Genomic DNA, 21,266 nt, shown 5'->3' with positions numbered 1-21,266 from the left:
TCCCAGGATATCCCCCAAAGAAATTTGTGCACGGTAGGATGCATCAGAAATAAAAGAAAACAGAAAACCTTATGAAATATTTGTATACAAAAGATTTAGTTCAAACTGAAATTTATCAGTGTGTACAGTTCAGATCTTCATTACCAAAATGTTTTTTGTCTGACAAGTTTCCCAGCTTTATTCTGACCAGTCCAAGTCTGGGCACAAGAGAAGAGCACAACTACATGTATGAGTAGATGGGGCTCCTACATGACAGCCACGTGTAATTTCCCAGTCGAGTGACTAAGTGAACAGTGAACTCTATATACATGGTGGAAAATAGGAAATTAAGTAACAGGCTGGGAGGGTTTGGTGGAGGAACAGGGTAGCCCTGTGCTCCGTATGGCTCTGGGGTATTGGCAATTTCCCAGAGAGCTTGGGCAGGCAGAGACATTCCCCTTGTGTAAGAAGTCCAATAGCTGGACCAGAGAGACCAGTGCATGCTGTCTCTTTCTCCCTGTTTTTACTTGGTGTATACTTTGGGCCCCAGTTCTCTTGCCTGTGATTGTGCCAACAGCCCACACCCTTGCTGGGCATATAGTGTGTAAACCTGGTGGTGGACATGTCGTAGCCAGGGATCATGCCTGCTGCTTGGAGAGCCGCTCTCACTCACTTGTGCCAGCAAAGAGTCCTTCACACACCCTCAGCCCCACTCATCCTGGCAATTCCCTCCTCAGCCAGGGACACATACATGATTTCCTCAAGTTGCAGAAGGACAAAAATGCTTTCAAAAATTCTGGCCGAGGTGTCAAGTAGGTAAGAGGACCATTCCTCATGGCTGATAGTCCTGATCTCTCCAAACAGCAGTGGGAAGAGAGAACAGCACAACCTATCCTACAAAGGTGGTGCCTGAGGGTATTTTCCATCTCAGACACCCTTCCACATCTGCTCAGCGTTCATTGCTGTGCCAGAGTGAGCTTACAAGGGCAGTGAAGAAGAAGGTTTGTTTGGGTTCGCTCACTTTGCTTGGGCAGTGCAACACAGTAGTAACATCTCCCTTCCCTGCAAGTCTCCACCAATGCTGACCTCAAGTCCCCACCACATGCTTCTTACAACAAGCACAAATTAACCAGTGTGGAAGGAATGCTAAATATCAGGAGGTCTTGTAGGATAGCAGCTCATGCACAAAGTAAGAAAAACCATGAAAAAAATGAAAAAAAAAAAAAAGAGATTCCCTGCCTTCAGTAGAGCATTACTCAGCCATAAGTTATGCACTTCTGAGCTTCTTCCTGCACCTCTGCCAAGACTCTGAGAGAGGGAAAATCAGGACAGATACGGGAAAAAAGTAAATAATAATATAACAAAAAGGAAAAAGACTAGCATATCTTAGATCAACCTGAACCCTCCACTCTGATATTTATCTGTCTGACGTTTCACCAGTGACTGCAACAGAAACTGTGTGCTTAAACTGTATTTCAAAAATTGTTAGCCCCAGAGCATCTCCATGTTCTCCCCTCCTCTTGTCCTGTTGTGTAACTGTATGTCAGGCCAGGAACCAGAGCTGACATCACATTGCAGAGGACTGCCCTGTGTCTTGCATAACCTTAACAGGACAGCCACTTAGAAAGTGTTTATGTGCCATTAGAGAGGATGCCCTTCTAGCCACTCCGCTGCACTATAGGAGCTGAGTTGTTGTAGACCAGGCAGGAGTATTAATTGCATTTGCATTGCTTACATCCACCACAGGTTATTGCAGTGGGCCCTGACACTTCAGGTCCTGGTCCCATCCGTCCAGGAGCAAAGCTCTAGCTGTGGTAAGCAATTGCAAATGATTGCAGCACGGTTGTGTTTCCCCACTGGAGATGTTGTGTTACCTCCAAATGGTTTGTGATTTTTGATCTTTTTTGTGAAAAGATGCACAGTGGGCTGCAGGTAGTTTCAGGGTCCTTGTCCAACATTGTAAGGCTTAGGTCTCTGAATAACAACCTCCATGGTGTGCTTATTGGGTCCAAAACCTCAAACATGCTTGTTCTTGCTGGCTGTTACCTATGTTGCAACAGGTGGTAGCAGACTACAGAAATGCAAGTGTGAGAGAACTAGACAGGAAGTAAAATGTATGTAAATCTGCCTGAAAAACATGTATCTTTTTCTCCCCATACCCACTGTCATGCTCAGATCCACTTTCCTACCCTGTAATAGACAGAGGCCACAAAAACCCTGAGCCTAGCACATGCTGCTTTCCCCAGCTTGCTGCTGGGTTTAGTCCTGAAGCCAAATTAAGAGCTGCCAGCCTGTATCTTCCCTTATCACTACCTTTCCCCTTGAAAGGAAAAAAGGGAAAGGATTCAGGATGTGGGCATAGAAATCAAATACAGCAGAGGACTACGGTACTTTTACAATGCAGAAGGTGACACACAGCTTCAGGCTGGCTCCTCCTTTCCTCTGTATTCTTCAGGGAAGATAGGACATTAATCAGGACCAAAAAAAAAAAAAAAAAAGGGGTAATAGAAGTAACAGGGAGAATCCCTCATTGCCCCACTGGCTGAAATAAGACTCATGTCTCTTCATCCTGCACTACAGCTTAGTATCCTTACACAGACAGAGATGAACTCATGCTAAACAATATCAAGATAAAAATGACTGTTTTTTTCTTCTAAGTGTTGCATTATGTCCCTTTTTGTTTAGCAGGGTGGTGGTGTTATTTTTAAGGTATTAAACAAGATGTAACACTTCTTTGTCTCATTCCCTTCCTGTATTCTATTTAAACAATTTCAAAGATGACAGCTACCAACATCCATTAAATGAAGATTTATTTTGGTAAATTTGTTCCTGCCATAATTATGCTGACAAGCCCTCAAAGGAAATCTTGTTCCTAAAAATTTTGAGTGAGATACTTTGTACTATTAGGCTGGTTGAGAGAAATACTGCTTTGCTGCAGAAACCTTTCATACACTGCAAACTATGGTCATTCTGCTTCCATGTGGCCCCAGAAATTCTCTCTTTCTTAACAGAGCAAGTTGGGGCAAAGAAAAATATTGAACCATATATTCTCCAGGATGTCCCTGCATTTACTCTTTCTTGGCCAGAATGATTCTTTGGCAGCAGCAACAAAAATGCTTTTAAAATAGGTGAATTACCACACCACAAGAATCAGTTCACAGATGAGCGATTTGCCCCACGGATCTTGATGATTTTATAACCATCTGGGTCACTATAAAAGGTCATGCTACCAAAAAAGCCAAAGAAACCCAGAATAGCTTTGCCGTAAAGAGTTCCACCTTTAGCTGGTTACCCACAATGGTGTAAAGGATTTATGAGGGCATTAAATACCTAAACAAAGTACTCCAGGCTCCGTAATTTTCAAATAACAGCTGATTTTAATTTTTTCTTTGGCATCTATACACACATCCTATTGCAAGCTTGATTCATTTCTTTTCGCACTGGAAAAAATGTTAAAGCTGGAATGGGAAGTCAGGAATGTGGGAATTCATACATTGCGTGCATATGTGGTTTAGTGGTGTGTGCCATTTGTACACATCACTTACTGGGGAAGTTAAATCACTTTTGGATACAAATTTCAGCAACTGCTTCCAAAACTCCATAGACTTCAAAACTTTGAAGTAACGTTCCCCACAACCTGTTATTGAAATAGCTCTTGCCAGCTCGAAGCAAGCACCATTTTCTGAAACAGAGATTTTTCTTCTGCTGCTGTGCAGGCTGCAAAGTGACGCTCTTTACTTGCACTTACAGACCAGCTCCCTGAAACTGGAACTGACTGTCTTCTTTCTGCTAGGAACACAGTGGCTCTTGTATATGGAAAATTTTTTGCCTTTTTTTTTTTTTTTAGTTCCCAGACTTCCTTCATCATCAGTAATGAAAATGAATGCAGTGCTCTTCCATGTGCAAACAGGACTTCATTCATTTATTTATGCAGTTATTAAGGAAGCCTCAGAGCTGTGGACATGCACACCAGGCTCTGACGATCTCAGTGAACTACTGTTCCTTTGTGGTGGGTGCCTAACGCAGTAGTGACACTGAATTTACATGACAAAGGAATTAAAAAATATCTTTACCACTGGCTTCCAGATGACTGGAGAGCAGGTTTCAATAAAAGGCAACATGACTCATGCACTAGTTTGCAAAGTTGCCTTCCTTCGCTGGGAGGAACAGCTTTCTGTTGGCTCCTTATAGTCCTTTTCCTGCACTAGAGGACAGAACCTGGGCACCGCTATGTGCTGGGGAGCTGTGCCACCCTTCTGAATCTGCTCTGTCAGACATGGGTCCACCACGCTTGTCCTGCATTTATGCTGCATAAATACACATGCAGTGCTCCAGGGATGCAGCACACAGCTCATAATCAGTATCGGCACAGCCTTGGTGTGGTGGGACACCCTCGCTGGGGCAAGCTTGGGGGTGCTGAGTGCTCGGAGCAGGTTCTCCGGAGCTTGCTGAGCTTGCTGGCCGCCACAAAACACTTCTCCAGAGATGTTCCCACCAGCAACTCAGTGTGGCTCAATTAATTTAAAATGTTATCTGCTTTCCCTCTGTTGCTGTCAGTCTGGCTGTGTCCAGCCTCTCTGCCCAGGACTCCACAGCTCTTGCAAACATGCAGGTTCTTTAGTGCGTTTCCCCTCGTTGCCATTATAAAAAATCCAGCTGATGCAAAGATAGCCTCTCCAGGGGAACTCATCTTTGCTCAGCAATCTTTGTCACTGTAACCTTCCCAATGGAGTTTAATTATGTGCTTGTGATTAAGCAATTATGCATTATCAGGAACAGAGTAAATCAAGCCTTTTATCTCCACTAACAGGATATTTCCTGTGAGCCTTTCTGCCAAAAGAACCTGAGGGGGGGTGGGGGGTGAGGAGGAGATGGGATGATTTTACATGTTATGTAAGCATGTTTATTTAGGGAGCCAGCAATGCTGCGCGCTGCATGCAGCCACGTCTGCTCCAGCTCCCGCCCGGCGTGGGACAGGGGACGGACCCCACGCTCCGTCCAGCCGTGCTTTTGCCTGCTCACCGGCAGCCACGCTGGTTTCAGAGGTGCCACAGGCTCGAGGAGAAAGCTCCTGGAGCCGTCTGGGAGTGCTGCCCGCTCTGAGAGCGCTGGGTGTGCAGAGGAGGGACCTCGGCGCTGCCGCACGCTTTGCACTGCAGATAAAAGAGGAAGGAGGCCACCCGTATTCTGCCTCTCTCTGTATTCAATTAGCTCGCTCACTGATGGGCTAGTGCTGCCGAGTGGATTTTCCCGCTGATTGATCTCTTAATGTAAATGAACTCTGGTTTTAAACTCAAACCGTACACGCTTCTTTCCCCCCGTGGAGCTGCTCTTCTCTCACACTCCGTGCAGAGTGTGCTTGCCCTCTTGCTAGGATCTGCCACACTGTCACACTGGAGGGCCTGTATTATCATTATTTGTATAAACAAACCTGAGATGGCCATTTGCCTCAAAATGTCTGTGTTTATTTATTCTTTTTCTCGTTTCTCCTCCTATAGTTGAGAAGATTCTGGAAGCTTGTCCCATGCAGTTCTTTCCTCTTGTTCCTCCAGGCATTTTGTGCAGGAATAATTAACTTTATTTCATTCCGTAATAGTATGTGTGAATGTTTTCCAAATATGTCCACATAAGCATGATCAGTCAATAGTAGTGATGTTTCAAAGAAATTGAGATTCCTTCAAGTATTATAAAATTTAAATAAATAAATAAAATTTAAATTTTAAAAAGAGGCTGTCATTTTCTGAATACAATTTATACCTTTATTGTGGAACATACATCGTCTCTGTGACTGTATCTCTTCTTTGTCATTGACATGTCCCCTGTTGTCTTTCCAGACCTTGACCAGAACCTCTCCTGTATTTACACGAATAATTGCTTAGTGCTTAATGACTCACGTCTCCAGAGCCAAAATGTCATCTGAACAGAGCCTTTGGGATCTGGTCTGTTCTGTAAAAAAAGCAGTAAGTGTATTATAACCCATTACTGGTGGCTAAGAGCTACTTGGAAACAATGCTTAGATACTTTTATACAATTCATTAGTGACAGCTATATCTAAGAAAATGAATCTGATGATAGGAATTCAAGCAGAATAAGCTTTGATGGAATTACACCCACCTCCCAAAGCAGACTGTACTTCACAACCCAAAATCTCTCCCCCAAAGTTTAATTTCTCTGTGCTTAGAGAAACAGAAGTGACTAGATAATGTGGTAGAAAGGCATTGGTTCTGAATAATCTTATACTTGACTTCAAAAAAAAAAAAAAAAATTAAAAGACAAATGCAGCTTTTAGCGGCTTTTTAAACTTATAATTATAATAAAACTGAAATTTTCATTAGCCAAGTATGGTATTCCAGAACGCTATTTAACATCTAATCATATTCAAATAGGAACTTCGTAATAAATATTTATGAAGACAGTAGCTCGTGACTTTTGGGATTATTTCTATTAAAAGTAACATAATAACTGTGTCTCTTTCAGTTTCTGCATGAAATCTGGCAAGAAAACCCCTCAGGTATGGTTGAAGATATTGCACTATCTTTCTGTCAAGTGTAAGTCCAATCACATTTGGATACACAGTTTTTAAAGTAATAGTCAGGATCATTTAGATTAAAATTGTCCTTTGGTGAACTGCAAACTATTTATGCTACTTTGTACCTTGTTTTCTTTCACATAGCCAATGAGGATGATGGGAAATTGTGAAATAGTCCCAAATCAGGGAAAGGTAGGACAGTTTCTGGTATGATTTTTTGTAAATCTAAGTTGTAGCTAGCAACAGACTGGAACTGATTTGCAGTGACTTCTGTAGTTTATTACAGACATTGGTGGTCACAGGCAGCATTGTGTCTTGTGCTCAGAGCTGCCTGCATCTCCCATGAAGCCTTTTCTATCATGCGTGGGGTACTGGTTCTTCAAGACATGACTTAGGAGCTTCTGGAAGTTTTGGGGGCAATGGGTCAGTCATCTGATTTTTATTTAGGACATCAATGTTGTGCCTGAATTTTTTTCTTAAAGAACACTCAGAATTAAAGAAAGAAAAAATCCATTCTTTAGTATGATCCTAAGATACCTTGTGATAGAAATTATTGGGTTTCATTTAGAAATATCCTGGCAAGCTGGTACTTTTGAGGCATCTGTAGAAATTTGGGATAGATGTGTGTCAACCAAAACTGGAAGTGGCACGGAGGACTGCTTGGTGCCAGTCAGCCTGGTGGGGCAGGACAATGGACATATTGATGCAGAGGACATCAGAGATGCCAGCTCCTGTCCAGAGCCCTCCTCCACCCATTGCCTGTTCCCTGGAGATGAATATGAGCTTAATGGAAAGGCATTTATCGTGAGGATATGGGGAGAGAAACCCAGCTGGGAGCTAGGAAAAGGGAAATGTCCCCTGACCATGTAATGGTGCAGTACCAGGGTCAGGCACTCTTTTGTCCCAGAGCTGACCCAACCCTCACTCATGATGTCTACCCCAGCCCTGCCACTGCTGCACTTCAGTATCCCCTCCAACTTTCCCTGGCCCTTAAGAACTGAGCCCATGGCTCCTCCGCAGCAGCTGGAAAGTGTCCCAGGACCTCGCGGACATCCCTGCTCTTCCTCAGTGACACCTGCCGCAGGGAGAAAAGTCATCAGAGTTGAAGAGTCAGCATCCACTGCGCTGAGCTGTTTAATTTCTTTTACAGAAGTGCTCATTCCCATGGCTTCAGTTTGCTCCCGCGGCCCGAAATAGCTGTGAGGGAGCGCACTTAGTGTACGTGGCAAAATGGCACCTTATCCTCAAGTACCCAGACTGAGATGCTTTTCTGAAGAATAAGGATGCTTGAGAACGTGGCCGCAAGCTGTGACAGGCTGCCTGTGCTCTGTAGCCAGAGGTTAAGCCAGTTTTGTGCTTCCAATTGAGGATTTTTACCGAATTTTGAGGTAGAACAAGAAGCTTTTGTGCAGGAGACCCGTGATGACATTCGTTAATGTCCAACGTGTGACCAAGAAGTCCTCTGAAGCTGTCATCTTCTTCCTACAAAGGCTGTTGCCAACTGGTTAATTTTCATTATTCCAGATTTCAGAGCCTGTGGTCTGTTATCTGTTTGCTTGTTGGACAGTGGATGAAAAATCTGGGCTGTTTACAAACTGCTGGACATGCATGCAGTGCCTCATCTAAACACAGAAACCACAGTATATCAATTCGTTCAAGGCCATTCACTTGCCCTTTGGAGGCATTTATTGCATCTTCTCATTTTTCTCTGTTTCCTTCCTTGTATAATTTGGATTCAAATATTTGCTTTGATACAAATATTTAAAGACACTTAGTTCTGCTGAAGTCTGGGAGCAGCAAAATCAACAAATGAGGGAAAAGCCTGAAGTGAATGAAAGAACAAAAACTCACATAAAACAGCCAAGAGATAATCACAACTGACTGTTTTTTTCTGCAGAGAGCAATGTTTCACCTTATAAAAAACAAAAGACAGTTGCAAATTTCCTTGATGATTTCAAGATAAGAAGAAAATTACAAATACTTCACTGAATAATAATAATGGAATTAGACAGTTATCAAGGGCATATCATCAGAAATTATCAAGAAAACACATTTAGAGGGACAGGAGTTCAAGAAAGCTTTTTGCAAAATAAAATGGCAATGTTATTAATTATAAGTAGTGGTATCAGTAAGATGTTGACCAGAAATAGTTGGACAATTCAGTGTGTTTATTATCCACTCTACCATGACTCATATACCGCATTATCTTCTAGCAACAAATGATGAACACACCAGATTTTCTCAGGATCAATTATGTGTGTATTCCAGTGGAGAGGTTAGGGCAACATCTAGGAGAAGAGTGGTTGAGGGGTCAGATAAAAGACATACAGGAGCTTGTTTTTCCTTTCTTTTCTTTCTTTCTTTCTTTTTTCTTTCTTTCTTTCTTTCTTTCTTTCTTTCTGTCTGTCTGTCTTTCTGTCTTTCTGTCTTTCTGTTTGTCTTTCTTTCCCTAGTCTTATTCTGACCAAATTTCTATCTCTTTCTGATTGTTTCTTTTAAAGACTTTAGGAACATGCCACATGTTCAGTAGTTGAGATATCAGAGGAAAGGATATCTGATTTTTGTGACAAAACTGTTTGTTCTGTGTTCAGAGCACCTTCGGGGAGGCCAACCACTGTGGTGGGCAAGTTTCATGTGAGATTTAACTTACATTTTTCCTGGCTGGGAGTAAATGTGCCAAAATAGGATCTCTTATGTTTGAGAGTGGATCAATAAAATAATTTTATGGCTTTCAAAGGGATGATGCATCTGCTCCCATCTGAGCAACAATGTCCTGGCAACTTTAATATTTCGTCAGAAGGGAGTGCATATCTTCTGATGCTCTTGTGGGGTACATCCAGTTTCCTGAGAACCTGTCACTATGACAAGGAAATCCTGGTGGAGGACAAAGCCTCCAAAATTAAAATCTCTTCTGTCCTGCAGGTGCTAGAACTGGTGTAAGGGGAAGCCTGGGATGTCTTTTCCCCCTTTTTGGGATGACTGGGGAGCAAGGTAATGGCAAGGGCCAAAGTGCATCTTGCATTTATTTTTTGCTGTAGCCAGGATTGGGCTAAGACGGTCTTTGGGAAAAACAGTGCATGATGATGCAGATAAGTCAGTGCTCTCTCATTTGAGAACACAAATTACAAGAAATTTAAAAAGAAGTAAGAGATGTTTTGGCTTAGATATACCAAATCATTTCCTGTAGCTTGAAGAGATCAAACAAAATATTTTGCTATTTTGGCACCAATTGTTTTGGCACTTCTAATTCCATTAAGAAGTTTGATTATCTGACTTCTTGTCCAGATACATGAAGAAAAATGAACGCTTTAGTATTGAAATTGTCATGTGTAGGTGTTGTGGTTTAACCCGGCCGGCAGCGAAACACCACACAGCTGTTCGCTCACCCTCCCCCCTCCCTCTCTGGGATGGGGGAGAGAAACAAGAAACTGAAACCTGTGGGTTGTGATAGAGACAGTTTATGAGGACAGAAAATATAATAATAATAATAATAAAAATAATAGGTATAAAACAAGTGATGCACAATGCAATTGCTCACCACCCGCTGACCGATGCCCAGCCTATCCCTGAGCAGCCACCCCCCCACCCCCACCCCCCCGGCTAGCCACCCCTATATATTGTTTAGCATGACGTCAGATGGTATGGAATACCCCTTTGGCCAGCTTGGGTCAGCTGTCCTGGGTCGGTCCCCTCCCAGCTCATGCTGCACCCCCAGCCTGCCTGCTGGCAGGACAGAGCGAGAAGCTGAAAAGTCCTTGGCTTGGTGTAAGCACTGCTCTGCAACAATTAAAACGTCAGTGTGTTATCAACATTATTCTTATCCTAAATCCAAAACATAGCACCCTACCAGCTCCTAGGAGGAAAATTAACTCTATCCTAGCTAAAACCAGGACAGTAGGAAGATATGATTTTGATCATCCCTACTGAATACAGTACTTGATGGAAAAAAATAAGGTGACATTTCTGTGCTGCCCCAAGAGATTGCAATTGCTTTGCTGTAACAGTTCTCCAAAGCAATGAGCTCTGGACTTTGTGCTTGTTGAGCAGTCCAGAGTTTTTATGCACAAACTTTTTCCCATCTTTCCCATGCCAAAAATACATGCTGGGATCCTCCTATCTGCGTCACACTCCTGTCTGCAGCTGGGGTCATGCTAGCTGGGGTCCCATCAGCCTTGTACATGGCAGAGAAATGTGGGCACAGCCAGATCCTTGGTGCTCACCTGAGAAAATTCAAATCAAAGTTTAATAGCTGGATGGCAATAAGCTGTATTTAAGCCAGTGACCTACAAGGTGAAAGGCCCCATAAACCATTACTAATTTCCTGAATCATCTAGTCCTCTCGTTATGAATATTCCCACGTGGCTTTAACAGCTTTTTGATTTTTGAGCAACACTGCAAAAAAAAATAAAAAATAATAATAATAAAAAAAATTCTTGCAACTTTGTAGCAGCAGCAGAAGCTCTCAGGGTCAAAAGCCCTTAACCAAACAGCCAAAGAACAAATGAACTGGATAAGTCATACAGGATTTCTCTTTCAGTATTTTTCTGACTCACAAAAGCTCCACTGAAGTTTGTTTTCTGTGTTGTACCTTGATTATCCAAACTTCCTGGGTACTAGATATATGTTCCTTCTTGTTTGGAAGTGATAGCTTTTACTGAGCTCTCTCTACCGCATTTATAGATCATTACATAGCCAGATAAATGTGAATCCCTTTGCTCCAGTCACTGGCATGCAAAGCCTCTCCTTCAGAAAGAATACCTCAATTGTTAAGAAAAATGACAAGGATGCACAGCTTCATCACACACTTGCAATTTACTGTTATCTTGCCACAGAACTGTGTGGGAAAAGCAATCTCATGCCCTAGAGTTCAAATCTACAGCAGCACATTCAGGATGTCTGAGCTCTTGAGAGCATTTGCTGGTATAGTGAATTAAATTTAGAGCTGTGTAAATCCAGCTTTGGATTTAGATTTGTGAGATTCACCTTTGACCTGGCTCTGGATGGAGATTTGGATGCCTGTCTGGTGCAAATATGTGGTCAGTCTGCATTTTATGCTACCTTTCAGCACACCAAAGAATAGCATTTCTACAAGGCTGAAGAACACTTTACCTACTCATTACTCTTTTTTTGGTGTGACATCTGCTTACAGTTATAGCCCCTCTTTTCTGTAAAATTGGGTATCTGGGGTATCCCAGAATCACAGAATCGTCTAGGTTGGAAGAGACCTCCAAGATCACCAAGTCCAACCTCTGACCTAACACTAACAAGTCCTCCACTAAACCATATCACTAAGCTCTAAATCTAAACATCTTTTAAAGACCTCCAGGGATGGTGACCCAACCACTTCCCTGGGCAGCCCATTCCAATGCCTAACAACCCTTTCAGTAAAGAAGTTCTTCCTAACATCCAACCTAAACCTCCCCTGGCACAACTTTAGCCCATTCCCCCTCGTCCTGTCACCAGGCACTTGGGAGAATAGACCAACCCCCACCTCGCTACAGCCTCCTTTAAGGTACCTGTAGAGTGCGATAAGGTCGCCCCTGAGCCTCCTCTTCTCCAGGCTGAACGATCCCAGCTCCCTCAGCCGCTCCTCATAAGACTTGTTCTCCAGACCCCACACCAGCTTTGTTGCCCTTCTTGTAGTGAGGGGCCAAGGTAAGAATAAGGTAAGGTAAGAATAAGGTAAGGTAAGAATAAGGCAAGGTAAGAGGGGTAAGAATAATTTTAATTGAATGTCCTTGATGCAAGCAGCAAACTAGGATAATAACATCAAACATCGATATGTTCTACATAAAGATCTGAGTAAGCAGATTAATGTACAGACTTAATGTAAGCCTACTGACAGTCCACAGTTCAGACAGCAAGAAAGACGTGAGTCATCAGGGAAGTTTGGGTTTGCACTGTCATATCTGTTGGGTTTTCCATTTGTTTCTTGAAAACAGGCAGGTTCATTGAGGAGAGAGATTCCGGCTATCCAGAAAGGCAGTGGAGAACAGTGTCTCAGGAAAGACCTTCCCAGGACATTTTAACAATTAAGAACCAGATGCCGCCTTGAGACAAGGGATGCCCTCATAGGCCAGACGAAACCAGCAGAACCGCTCTGTGGCCTCCATGTGGTCGGCACCCTCCAGCTCATCCTTCCGCCTGGTAATTAGCACCCAGACATGGGCACCTATGTCAAAAGCTGCATCTCTTTCCTAATCTCGTTTCAAAACACGCCACCACCTCAGCTGTCCAGACTTCCTGTGCTAATGGTTGCCATGACGTGCATTCTCTCTTTGATCCCTTTTTGGGGACACCCTTGCATCTGCAGCAGTGATTATCCCGATCAGAACTTCCTGCTGAGGAAGTCCGTCTGCTAAAAGGAAGAGGCAGACAAATGGAAAGCATGCCAAAGTCCTCACTGTGTTCAATGCAAACAGAGTAACACTACGCATGTTCAAAAAATCAAATTAAATAAAAAAGATTAAATGAAAGAAAACAAAGTGAAGTAAAAGAAATAAGATATCCCAGAAGTTATTTCTGCCCTTCTAAGAAAGACAAGAAACTAATAATGTAATTCCTCAGATTGTATCTGCATCACAGACTGTGAGCAATAAATTCATCTGTTGAATCTCAGAGGAATGAAGATGAACTAGCAGTCTCTGATCTTGAAATGAGGATAAGCCCCTCAGAGCAAAACCTGAAAAGGGCACCCACTGTGTGCAAATTTCTCAGACTCTAGGAAGCAAGAGGCACCTCCTGGAGCAGACCGGTGCCCGTCCCCCAGCTTTGTGCCCACCCTCAAGCTGCAGGATGTGTGTTCAGTGTGGCATCGGTGCTCCACGAGCCCAGGCATGTTGCTGCTGCCACCACTGTGGCCATCTTTTTTGGACTCGTCTGTCATCGGCTTGTTCTTTGTCCCAGTTCTGAGCACGGCGGGTCCCGGTGGTGACTTTGTGGTTGCATGGAGCATGAGCAGGCACTCGCAGCAATGAAGGGGGCAGACCATTGTCTGTGCCTTCATCTGCTCAGACCCCACAGCCCCGACACGTGGACCTCTCACCCCTCAACACAAGGTCTTTTATTGACTGCTGCTTAGCCTGCACAATGCTACAATCTTGTTATTGCAATATTTTCTGCCTCATTATTTTAAAACGCTGTAATTAGGCTCTGGGTCAGGTTACAGTTAAACAAAAAGCGGTGCAGCAATTGCCGGCAGATGCCCCATGCAGATCTTGCATGGAGGATCCACAGTGCTGCTTTCCCATGCACCATGACCCTGCAGGGTGCAATCTGCATATCTTGGAGGAACACAGCACAGGACATTAAGGTCATTAAGGGCCTGGTGATACACATAGATGTTTTGGCAGCTTTGCCACAGACAGAGAGTTCTGTGGATTCGCTGTAGCTGAAGATCTGGACCTGGTTCAGCCAGAAGGCAAGACAACGAAAAGGGAAAAACAAAAAGTGTGTGAGAAGAGCAGCTCAGTGAAATAATATTCTTCTCCACCTATGGCGCACAGGGGACAACACCAAATTTGGGATCATGTTCCCTTCTCCCATTTCTCCCTTTCCCAAAGTTGATGTGAGAGTATGTCCCTCCGACCTGGGCAGGGAGGCAGAGTTGGAAAGGATATGGAAAACATTCGATGGGCTGCACCAAATGAAAAAACTGGAAGAAACATAAACATGCATCTTATTTCCCAGGCATTAGATGCTCACAGGGGCACCCCTACAGCTGTCAGAAAGATAGCTTCTGGTGTGCTGAAAGCTACAGATGTTTGCATGAGCTCCCTATCTCTACCAAAAGCCCTTCTCCAGGGCTCTTGAGCCTGCTTCTTCCATGTAACTGCTCCCTTCCCTAGGGATTTTCTGCCCTTCTTGTTCATGTAAACACTCTGGTGAGAGAAGAGAGAAAGGCTTCCAGAAGGTGGTACCCTCAACTCCTTCCTCTGTGGACTTACGGCTTCCCTCTGTCTTTCTCTTCCACCAGCCACACATTTCCATAAGGATTTGTATGCCCAGGGCTCTCTTCATGTCCAAGCCTAGTGTTGTAAAAGAAAGCAGACAAGGAAATCTCCTACTCAGAGCTCACTGGGAAGAGAAATCCATGCTGGGCAAGTTCAGAGCAGAGAATGACATAGTTCACATAAAAATTGTGGAACTGAGTAAGAGTCAGGAATGGGCTTTGAATATCTCAATCACCAGCTAAAATGCCAAGAGCAATATGAAATAAAGCAACAACTGTGAAAATGAGAAGAAGCAAAGTACATTTTCCTTTCTTCCTGATAGACTCAGTTTTGGACTCTTCAGTGACAGTCTATTAATTTTCTGTGTGTTTTGGCATCAGAAACCATATGAACACACACAGACATATATTCTGCTGAATCTTAAAACTTAGTTTTAATGTTAAAAAGTCAAGGGCTTTCACATCAACAGATCTTTGTACACACTGTAAAAATATAAATATTTTAAAACACCCTTAAAGCTGAGGCTATTACCATCCCCATCTGGATTCCCCACAGTGAGGCAGGAACACGAACACTCATCGTCACACATCTGGCTGCGCCGAATCATCTTGCCAGAGGGAGCTTCTGGGGAGCAGGACGTATTCAGGCAGGACAGGACCAACACAGCAGCTCTGCTGGGTGTTGGATTGTCACCCAGTGACCCACCCTTTACCAAGGTCCATGTGTTTTGTTTTTCTGGCATGGTACAACTGACCCTTAAACAAGCTCCCCAAAAGCTCTCTTTTTACGCACCGTGGTCTGAATCAAGGGCATGACTGTACTTGAGATGGGCTGGTAGCTTCCTCAAAGATCCTTTTATTCAGCTTTGCTTCAGCTCAGGCATCCCATGGGCTTTACCTCTGCCTTCCTCTCTGTGTTTGTCTCTTGGTTCGCTGAGAGGGCATAAGTCCTTATGTCTGTGCTCTTTTGTTCCTTCATTTGCTCTGCTGATCTGCACACCATCCCTCTTTGTTTGCTGAGGCAATTTCTTGCTCTTCCCTCAAAGCCTGCCTGCTGAGCTGATGCCACCGCCCGTGGAGCTCAGCCACCTCACCCCTGCGTTTGCGCCACGTGGCACAAAGAACAGCCAGCCCGACGCCTGAGACAGACACTTTCTGTCACTGTGGCTCTTGGGAGGCTGTGAGAGCTGCTTTTCCCACTGCCCAAGGCATCCACCCCGGGCACAGCTCGCCCAGCCTCAGGTAGCAGCCTTGCATAACGTCCCCGGAGTGTCATCAGGGCTGGGCTGCACCTGAGCTGAGTAGAGGAGACAGCGAGCCTGGCTGTGCCGTCAGGAGCAGGAGGTGAGAGCTCGCCTTGCAAAGAGCTGCCCTTGCTCTGGACACGGTGTGGGGAAGGTAATGCAACTAAGAGTCACGTTGCAGATACACCCAAAGGCCTCGCTCAGTTATGGGCTAATCCCTGTCATGGCTCCCTAGTGGCCTGCAGACAGCCGTGAAGAGGCCTGCAGTCTGACACTTTTTCCCGGCTGCACTGCCAGTTGTCTGCAAGGGCTGACTGCATTTAGATCCTATCATCAGGCCTTGATGTGAAATAAGATTACTTTCCAAACTCACAGGGCAACCTGGGGAGGATCCTTTGTGCATAAGGGTCGATATGAAGAAGAAGCAGAGATCGGAGCTTTTTTGGGGAAACAAAAGGTCTCTTGTATTATACTCCTCAAGTCTGAACAGACGTGCATGCATTCCAAATCGACACAAAAAGAGAAAGTCACAGAGTGCATGACTAGATTCCCCACCTTTTATTTTATTTCATTTTTCTTTGTTTCATTTGGTGCAGGCACAGTAGCTATCCACAAGGCAGTCCCTGCGTCTGACAGGCAGCGCGGGACTGGATGTCACAGAGGGCAGAGGTGGGCACCCCCATGAAGCACATCCCTCCTCCCGGGGCTGGTGGGACCCTCTGCCCACACTGCCTGGCTGCCTTCTCAGGGGCTGGCATCACTCTGGAGGAGTGACACCGTCACAGAGGGCATTCAGAGGGAGGCCCAGCCTCCCCCTTCTGCAATTACTGCGGGTGGTTTGCACAGAAGTATGCTTTTCTTTCTACAAGCAAAGACATGAAAACAACCATCAAAGTAGAAATATAGTCCAGAGTAAATACAAGTAATTTCCAGTTGGAGCAGTGCTGTGTTTATCTATCTTTCATACATGTGGAACAGGTGAGTTTACGGCTTTGCTTTATCAGCTAAAAAACTCTGTTCAAAAAGTTGCTTCCAACCTCCTGAGTCTCATAAAGATATGTTTCATGCCTATTTTCCATCCTTTTTTTACTACCTGCTTTATACAAAGCCATTGTACAGCTATAATCAGTCATATTTCTTATTGCCTATTTCCCTATATAAAATCCCACATACAAAAAGTCTTAATATGAACCGCAATATATGCTTATTTACTACAAAATTAATCTTTGAAATATGTAGCTGTGACTTCCAGCTACTGCAAAACGTGTCACCAGCTCTGCCAGTTCTTACGTCTGCCTGTTCAACCCATGAAGCTGGGGATGTTTCGGGATCTGTCAGACCTGCTCAATAAACTATGCTGATCTTTTCATCTTCTCGATTTCCTGAGTCATCTCAGCTCTGGACCTCAGCTGCCATATGGAGTCCTGCTTTGCGAAACAATCTAAAACACACTTTCAGCTTGTAAATGTGTTTGTGTTTATAACTACAAAGGATACTTCCTGGCTGTTCAGTAGGGCTTTTTTTTTTTTTTTAATGTATATGTATATGAATTAAAATGTCAAGTTACTTGGTATGTTATTGTGCTTATACCAGCTTGATTGTCATGCAATTTCTTATGAATAATAAAGAAACTGCTGCTTTAAACAGAATGCAGATCCTGATTCTCAACTAGAAATTGTTTTTACTCTCTTGTTTTCTAGACAGCATTTTGCTGAATATATTATCCTGATGCTTTGAAGAGAAATTCTAAAATCTTAACAACGTGTGCTACCGTATCACACTGTGAGTTAAAAAAAAAAAAAAAAAAAGCACCTGAAAAGTGATGTGTCTCAATCTCAGCATCATTTTCATACAGGAATTTTATTTTTTCTTAGACTCCACCTTTTTTTGCATCTTTCAGCAACACTGAAATGCTGTTTTTCATTAGTTAACTATAGCTGCTTGCACACTGGTGCTTCAGAGTGGGGCGGGAAACCACATATGCGGTGCTTGCAAATCTCAGTGACTTTGTGGCTTGGACTTCAGTGAATAATTGAAAATTGCACATACTCAAGGCTGACATATTGTATCTCTTCCAAAAATATTTCAGGACTTTTTATGTTGCAGCTCTGGAAGACTCAGTTAATATTCTCTATTCTGATATATGATATATTCTGATATATGTCAGAGTTTATGAAAAACGGAGAAAGGCAAAGTCAGTGAGTCTGAGCTAGTCTGTACCATACACAGGACAATACAGGCTCTTAAAATCTTGACCTGTGATGATGGAAGGAGGCTGTGGGCTCTTCCTGCTGCCCCCAGCCCAGCTTTCACCATAGCTTGCTCTGGCTGAGGCCACAGAGCAGCACAGTGCAGGACCAGGTGCTGATGCCACCCAGTCAGGAGCTTGCAACAAGCCTTGGATTCTGTCTGCATGGTGGTAGAGATGTGCCAAGGACTTCCAGCCCTAAAAACAGACCTGGAATGGAAAATACCAACCCACAGCCAGGCAGCATGGAGTGCTGTGGGACTGGGAAGCCACATGAAGACACCCCTGGGCACCAGAAGTGCCTTCTGTGCCCGGTCTTGCTGCCCCAGGCTAGGGATGATACTTGTGCTGGAGCCAGGGTGTCAGAGACATGCCACATCACTTCAGCAGCGGTTGTTACAGCTCCTGAGGAGCGCCCGTTTCTTTCCAAGGTGGCTGCACCAAGTAGCTCCACTACCTTGCTTTTCATCCTCCAAGATGATGCCAGAACTTTGCTTTTCTCTCTCCCCGGCAAGCAACAGGATGGGTTGCTGCTGCTGCTGGCCAGTAGGGTCTCCAGAAGGCCCAAGGGGCCATGCTGTGGGCAGGGGCTGTGGAGGGGAGGTAGCAGGGGGTCTCCCACTGCCCAGGACCAGGCCTGGGCTCCTGGTTGGGATCCAGGCGGGTGCTGCCGGGGGGGCCCTCTCTGAGCCCATCCTGCTGTAGCTCCTGCAGCCCTCGGCAGCTGCGAGCACCATGGCACATCACAGCAGCGCCACGCTTCTGTCGCACAGATGTGGCCACGCACCACCTTGGACCTACAGGGAGCGGAGGGACATCAAACGAGCATATGCCTCAGCAGCCGCCCCTCCAGCAGCCAGCTGTCCCGCGCGCTCAGAGCCATATGCACATCCAGCCCCCCGGGCCCTTCTGCAGGGAGCTGCCTTGCAGCAGGGACAGGCTGGGCACCAAAATGCAGCCTGCTTGGCCAGCGAGTTATTAGGATGGCGACAGGGGATGCTGTGGGACAAATCCCAGGGGGGTCTCACTGGCACCTCAGAGTCAGCATGGAGGGAGGGAGCTGGCGTTCAAAGCTGAGGGGAGGTTTGCAGCTAGAGGTTAAATCAACATGGACTCTTCAGCCCAGAAAGGAAGCAGCGCAGAATCAGTGTGGCAGAGGCCATTGAAATCACAGAGCGGCAGAAAAGGCCTCACTTAATTCATTGTTACACAGCACAAGTAATAGGTGGCACAAGGGAAAACCAAACCTCCTGGACTGAATTCCCTTTCACCCAGCACAGAATCAAACTGTGAAACTCATTGTCAGAAGATAAACTGCCAGAAAGTGTAAACAGACTCGGAAAGTGTTAGACAAAGGAGGGATCTAGCAAACACCATGCCATCTTCATCCTGGGAGGCCTTTAAACTCTCACTATTAGGAGGTCATGCTGGTAAATTTACTCCATTTTGCTATATTTGTAAGCATCCAGTACTGTCAGAGCACCGGACTCAATAGATCTGTGAGCTGATTCAGGACAGCTGTTATGCTGGCATGTTCACAGAACAGTTGCAAGATTATTTAATATTTGTTATGTATTATTTTGCATTTCAAAATCAAAATCATGTTTTTCACAAATGTATATAAAGGAACTAATTTGCTACCATAAAAAATAAGTCATGATCATGTGTTTGAAATCACTGTGAAGCTAATGAGGAAAAAGTTTCTCCTCATTATATCAGGATGAGGAGAGAAAATAACTAACATAAAAATGCAAAGGAGTCTAATTCCCAAGAAGAGGGCAAATCACAGCACATTTTTCTTTCCTGATGAAAATGCAATGTTATTGAAATGCAGTTAGGATAACAGTCCCAAGTGTATTGTGGAGTAAGAAAAAAACAGTTTTACACCAGATTATTTCTCGCTCCTAAACTGCAGTTCCCTAAGGCCTGAAACCCATGAAGATAGGAAGCAGATACAAGGATGGACTGGTCAGTGGGTGACAGGCGATGTCCTTTCCAGGGTTTGTTACACGGAAGGAATGCAAATCATCCTTGACAGTTTTGTGAGGCACAGAGATTTGAACAGAGGGAAAAGATCTGCAATTGTGGTAAAATTGTGGTGAAAGCCCCACACATTCAGAGGACACTTCAGCTAATTCCTGTGAGCTGGGACCAGTAGTTACTGGAGCTTAGCTGGTGGTGTTTTTAGCCTCAGTTTGTACTTCTGTTAGTTTTCTTCTTTTTTGCTCTTCAGTAGAGCAATGCACTACTGTGGAGCACAATAAGCACCACAAATCTGTGCTTGTACGGCTCCAATCAGGCAGGCATTTGGCAGAAAAATGTTCCTATGAAAACGCACTCAGTTACACGGTACTGTATGAAGCTTTCTGCTTCTGGGCAAATACGGGTGGTCTGAGGTGACACGAAGAGAAGCATGGCATCTTGTGAGACTTAAGGGTCTGAGGACTGAAGTTTCTGTATCTCCTCTCTGTGCTGCTGATTGCAGCATCCCCACCAGCCCACAGCGTGACATGGCTGCAGCCTTCTCAGCCCACCTCTGGCTGAGCCACCTGACCAAAAATAGGGTTGGGGGCAAGTTTAATACCATCTTCAGTTTTTGCCCTGTACTTGGTTGGAAGTCCCAGGGCAGCTGTTGGCGCCACAGAGAGCTGTGGGCTCATATCCTACAAAGGAAAGGAGCAGGATTTTGAAGAGGGGAAATGGGCACTGTGCCCCAGCCAGACCCTCTCCTGCCACCACCCAGCCTGTAAGGACTCATCGCAATCAGAAGCATCCCTTGAACTACACCCGTCAGGTCAACCTCCACGGCCAGGTTTGCTGATGTAAGGAAAGACAGGCCCCCTGTGATCTGCAGCAGCAATGGAGCAGTGTCCCAGGCAGGGGCAGTTTCTCCAAGAGGCATCCCAGCCTTACAGCAACTGAAGGAAGTGGCTATGAATGTAACTGCTGGCTTCCTTAAAACCATTGAGCAGCCCCCATTAACCCATATTCTAAGGAGCAAAACATATTGGGTTGGTTTTTTTCTTTGTTTGTTTTGTTGCTTTCTTTTTCTTTTTTTTTTTTTGACTTGTGCCTGGCCTTGACCTTGCTGTGAAGCACTTCCATACGTCACCCATACCGACTTCTCTGTATCAGAGGCAGGGCTGGAGCACACAGCTCATCTATGCTGAAACTGCTCAGAAACTATTTTGCCTGGAAAAAAGATCCAGCACAAGCAATTTTTCTTTGTCAGATTTCTGAGCAGAATATCTGACACTTGAATGTTTTCTCTGAGAACCAAAACCTTCTTGGCTTTGTGATGTCCATTTAAGAAGA

The sequence above is a fragment of the Cygnus olor genome, chromosome Z (genome assembly GCF_009769625.2).
Source record: "Cygnus olor isolate bCygOlo1 chromosome Z, bCygOlo1.pri.v2, whole genome shotgun sequence".
Lineage (NCBI taxonomy): Eukaryota > Metazoa > Chordata > Aves > Anseriformes > Anatidae > Cygnus > Cygnus olor.
This window is presented reverse-complemented; position numbering follows the sequence as displayed.